Source organism: Mytilus californianus, unplaced genomic scaffold (genome assembly GCF_021869535.1).
Source record: "Mytilus californianus isolate M0D057914Y unplaced genomic scaffold, xbMytCali1.0.p SCAF_31, whole genome shotgun sequence".
Classification (NCBI taxonomy): Eukaryota; Metazoa; Mollusca; class Bivalvia; order Mytilida; family Mytilidae; genus Mytilus; species Mytilus californianus.
Genome location: NW_026262681.1, coordinates 1,397,057 through 1,403,056, shown reverse-complemented (window position 1 = coordinate 1,403,056; position 6,000 = coordinate 1,397,057). Strand labels below are relative to the sequence as shown.

The window sequence follows — 6,000 nt, the reverse complement described above, 5'->3', positions numbered from 1 at the left end:
CAGCCAATGCTTTAATGTTTACATCTTTGGAAGGTTATGAAAGGTTTTGAATAGTGTTCAATTAAAATGAAGGTTTATTATTAATTTCTAGTTGAAACTAAATTTAATATTTACACAACTAATCACTCTTTAAGCATACATGTATATGTATATAATAAATTAAGCTGTTTTAAAAAATATGAATTTGTCCATTATGAATGTAATAAATTCTTATTTTACCATTTTTGTTAATTTTCCTATTCCAGCTATTTATTTTAGTTGTTCTTGTTTTTTTTAATACCTTTTTATATAAATATTTATATATTTATTATTGCACAATATGTTAATTTGAAATGATGGAAGGGAAATAACTCCTGCTTTGTAGTCTCAACAATTTTATTCAAATTGATTGTAACCAGAAATTTTTTAACAAATTCTATAATTTGTTTTAGAGTTGTTCCCCTTCACTTAGTCAATTTAAAAGAAATAATTTTGTCTTTATTGTGATTAATCATTGAAAGTAACATGCTATAAATCTACTCTAACATGCAAATTTATTAATATTTAAATATGAATTCCTAAATTTATAATTGAATTTGTATTCGCTAATTGTTATAGTGAGAAAATTTTCAATCAACAGGTAGATGTAATGTCAGTTTGAAATGACTGAAATGACGGAGATAGAATCACATTATATAGGTAACAGCTGATTGTATATTGATTATTTACAGGTATCAAGAAAGGAATTCTCGAATGACTTATACTGTCAATAGTTATTATAGAGTATTTATGAATTCATTTTCTAGTTTGTAGATGTGGTTTAATAAAAACCAAATTGGAATAGTCTGTGAATTTGACTAAAGAGCTTGACATATATAAGGTCAGTATGTTTTCTTAGAAGAAATTCTGATATTTTCAGATTTCTTATTTTTAGGGTGTGACACTTTAGTAAAACTGATTAAGCCTAATGAGTCAGTGTACAATCAATTCCTAACATATTTTATACTGTATGACAATAGAAATATGATGAATAACAGTTAAATTTCTTTTTATTTCATCTAGCAATTATGCATTTTACCTCATATTCAATAATGTTTGTACCCTTTTTTCAGAGTATTTGTTTTAATATGAATATAACACCATATTGTTGCAGTCAGATTGTAGTGACCATATTTAGATTGTTTTGGTATATTTATGCAGTCTTTGGTCACCCAAAGTCATGTTTTGACATTGGCAGTATGTTCTATAGAATTTAGTTTTGGGCCAGGTGAGCTATTGCCATCACTTTGCTTAACCTGTCTGTCCTTTGTCTGTTAAGTTTTCTTTAAAAATCTGTTCCTCTAAAACCATTCACAATAATGGATAGAAACCAAAGTTAGTCTGCTTCATCCATAGGATTAGTAGATGTACTATGAATTTTTGTGATTTTCCACCTGGTTGATCAACCAACATGGCAAATGGTGCTAAAAATAGTCTTAGAACATAGAGATTAAACAGCTTTTTTTGGCTTATAAATCTAAAATCTATATTGTTTAGAGAAAAACTACCAAAAGATAATAATGGTCATTACAACAAGCTCTATCTACTCTGAAAATTTTAGAAAGATCAGTCAACCTGTTTTTGATTTATTGCCCCTGAAATGTTGATTTTTAACTTTTTGGCAGTTCTTGTCTACTGTTTCCAAAATTGTAGGAACTAGATCATTAATATAAAATGATCAAAATGGCAAGTTTTATCTACCCAAAATATTTCAGAAAAAAATCTGAAAACATTATATGGGTTATTTACCCTGATATAAAAGGACTTTACCAATTTTCACAGATTTTTACTGCCATCTTTGAAACTATGGTATGGTAAGTGTAAATTGCAAAAAAAAGATCAGAGCTCAACAAGGTATGTCTATATATCTGAAAAATCGGAGAAAAATACAATTACCCATTTCAGAGTTATTGCCCCTTGAATATCTATTTTGAACGATTTTTATATTTTTAGGCAGTTATCTTGAATATTCTTAGAGTTACACAGATATGTTCCAATGGTCGTATGACTCATAGAAATTCTGTCGTCTTCTTTTTCTTGATTGTGACATTACTAAATGAGATTTAACTCTCAATTTGTACTTGCCATGATCATCACGACTGGTGTAACATGAACAAATGTAGAGCATGATATGCTTACCATTCTGGAGCAACTGAGATTAATTTAAATTTGTGTTGAGTTCACGTGGCTTAGTCTAGTTTTCAATATAGTGTTTTGTAATCTGTTGTTTGACTTTTTCATTTTTTCCATGATTTTGTCTCCCTTTGGTATTCCTCCTCTCTATTCCATGTACTCTGACAATTTCAGAATATCTGACAACCTGTTCTGTAGTTGTTGCCACTGAAATCTATTTTTGCTGTTTTTTCAGTTTTTGGGTGTCATCTCAAAACTACAGGCACTAGGTTAAAACTTGTCAATTGCAAAAATGATCAATTACACAAAAATAACTAGTATATATGCAATTATAGGTCCTCATCAGAAGACTGACACTTTTTCACTTGGCGAGGGATACAGGCTTAGGTGAGTGTCATGATTTTGTAACGAAGGAAAATAATTTCACAGATATTTTCTTTTTTAGCTTCATTTATATTTCTGAGTGAAATTCACCTAATATGTTTACATTATGTTTGTATTAAATTACAGAAAAAAACCATACATTATGTCCCAATACAAATGTTATTCTACATGGAACAGGATAAAAAGCCTCAGACTTTTACTAAATACATTTTTCTAAGCCTTACACAAATGCATTTTATATTCAAAGACAATATGTGGTTTATACTTATGTACAGTTGTGCCCACCCTAATCAATGCCCATATTCCTTGACCCAATACATATATTTAGGTGACATCAATTAAGAATTTTATACTTGAGAAATGAGAATGACATATTGATATTATAGAATCAGTATGTTGTGAAATAAATCTTGTTAGGAATGATCAACCATGAAAGTAGAAGGAGATTATAGTGTTTCTCTTCTTCATTTATTGTATAAAAGTAGATGATACACATTATTTGGTTAAGATTTGCATAGAGATCCATTTCTTGATCTTCATGAATATCCATGAAATAGTTGCCACTGGATATTTAGCAAACAACAACTAACCAAGCAAGAAACCATTCAGCCAATTTGCTTGAAACCAATATTGATAGATTATCTATGGTTTTGATAACCAGGTGGAGTTTTTGGACTACAATCTCATCAATGATGAGATTTTGCAGAGAAACTTCTTTGAGTTGGAAGACCATAGATAATCTGCTTATCACTATTTTCCTAGGCAATTTCAATGACATTGACTTATGACATCATCATTATCATGGTCTTATCATTCTTCTAGACAAGAGAAAAACATTATCAGTGGAGTCCCGTCAGATTAAAAATTATTGCACAGAAAGATCAAAGAAAATTTAAGAAAATAGCATTAATGGTATATATCAATTATAATCCTCTTACATATAATACAACACATGTCTGCTACATATAGATTCTACCACTGCATCGAGTGTGATACGATATTTATCCACTCGAGACAGTTAAATTTTCAAATTTAAAACGCGAGGCTCGCCGAGCGTTTTAAATGTTTAAAATTTAACTGTCGAGAGTGGATAAGTATCGTATTACACGAGATTTGGTGGTGGAATCTGTTTCTCTAATGATTTTCAAACAATATGCAGGCAAACTTGTTCCTTCTTTTTGCATGATCTGCAAAAAGATGTGTTCTTTCTATGTGACGTCATCAGGCATGGTCGCCTTTTTTCATGCCGTCACAATAGGAAATTCAGAGGAAAGCAAGAAAATTCGACGTCATAATCGGATTTTAACCAATGAAGAACTGAGATCAAACGAACCACACGTTGATTAAATTTTTTTTATACAATGGGTGCAGAAAGGGATAAATTGACGAAGAATTAGAGAAATTGTATATATATATATTAATATATATAATTTACACCAAGACATTATTGTCAATGCAGAATTTGATCATAAAAGGATTAATTTGACCACAGAAGTATTATATTGACAGGAACTCCAACGAAAAATTAGTACATTCCCATCCCACTGATTTCTTTAAGAAAATAAAAGGTTCGGACTCAGTTTGTCAAGTATGTGATAACTCCTTTGTGGGGTATCTGCGATGCCGCCTTCGCCTGTTCCGTTTACTGAAGCTGATCTTATCACGTGATTTGTTATCGAATGTCTTATCTACCTACCAATGTAAATAAACACCGGAACTCCTATGGTTATTTGTGGCCTTCATATAATACTTCCATGATTTGACCTACCTTTATATGCTGTTTGATGATTTTGTTAAGTTTTGTCTTTTGGTTAAAATGAACTGGTATCATGCATCCTCTCATCATATACATCAAGACATTTCTTGAACATTTGAGTCACTACGACCTACATTTCATGTTTCAATGAATGGTTACATTTTGCATTTAAATCTAATCTCAGTATTCCATTTTTATTTCATAGTACATTTCATGAAGCGTAACTATGATAAGTACTAGAAACATTTTTTGCTTAATTAGCTTGAAAATTTGGGTTTAAGTGAACATCTCTGATACCCTCTGTGGTATTTACCCTACTTTACTGTCTTGTATAGCGCAAAACATTTCTGGCTATTATCTTATTATTATATTGATTATATGTTTCAAATTAAACCGTTTAGTTAAATTTTATAAATTAATCTTTAATATAATTGATTTAATGATTAAGCATCTCAGTTTTATGGATACTTTTCTAGTTTGTCATGGTTTTCACAGGTGTCAGGAACAAGATAAGTTTCAGATTATGTGCAGTGTAAATCAACACATCATGTACAATATTTTATGGACCATTTAAAACATGTCACATATTTTAATATTGAAGCATGATCAGACCATTGATCATACATACTTTGCTTGAAGACATGGGCATCTGGTTTTACAAACGAGAAGTTTTTCTGTAACAGATGGCCTATTAAAAGCCTAAAGGAATTTATAAACAGTTTTTCTACATTTTTTAAAGTATAATTTTATCAAAAGTTCATGTTTTAAAGCACTTTTTTTTATATAATGTTAGTATATTCGTGGGGGTATTTAACGCTTGTTGATTATAAATATCTGCTCTTATAATGCATAATTTTTATACAAGGAAAAACATTATACTTTTGTTCTTCGGTGGAATGTGTTGTCCTACTTGTTTTGAAGAGACTCGTGCACATTGTATTAATCTGTCAAATGTAAAATAATTACAAAGTTACACCTAATGTTTTGTATGTTTGATTTTGACACTTACATCAATTCATATGTTGTGTAATATGTTTTGTTTTTATGCTAATTTCAAAATACATTGAACACAATTATTTTAAAGATGTCATTTTCTGTTTTAAATTTTCTATAATTTGAAATCATGCATCTATTTAAGGCATTGACAGGTGAATATTGTTTTATATGGAAAGACAATAACTTTATGCTCATCTGTCAGGAAACGTCCTTGGTGGTCTCATGGTAGCCTGATCGCCTCAAAAGCAAGAGATCCTGGGTTTCAACCCTACCCTGCTGGAAAATAGGATTTGCTGCCTGTCTGCAAAGCTTTAGCATTTATGAGTAAGAGCAAAGACTGGTCAGCTAGGAGTCAGAATAATGTGCCTGGGTATGGTGACAGGGTATGGTGACAGTGCCTGGGTATAGTGACATGTCTTTCTGTTGATTTTTACCTTGGTGAGCTAGCATGTTAAAAATCTTACTCAGCTTGTCAATCTAGTACAAAGCAGGGTTAATTTATATTCATATCATATTATCATGTTCTCATCCAGAATATGCAAATAGCTTTCCACTGGACATTAAACATATTCCACCATCATCATCTAGCATGAAGGCCAATGTAAGCTATACATGTATAGCCATCAGTAGGTACATGTATCTATCATCTTTTGTTGAATACCTTTTTGAAACCCTTTTTCTGTGACATCACTTGGTGTATTCAATTCAATTTT

General features: G+C 30.6%; 1 protein-coding gene across 1 annotated transcript in view; it reads left to right on the top strand.

The window, feature by feature from the left end:
• Nucleotides 1–731: 731 nt before the first annotated feature.
• LOC127736468 (SH3 and multiple ankyrin repeat domains protein 2-like) overlaps nt 732–6,000 on the top strand; it is a 108,731-nt gene continuing 103,462 nt past the window's right edge. The window contains exon 1 of the mRNA XM_052247018.1: nt 732–859. The gene's annotated coding sequence lies outside the window, so the exon portion shown is untranslated. The remainder of the gene's footprint in view (nt 860–6,000) is intronic.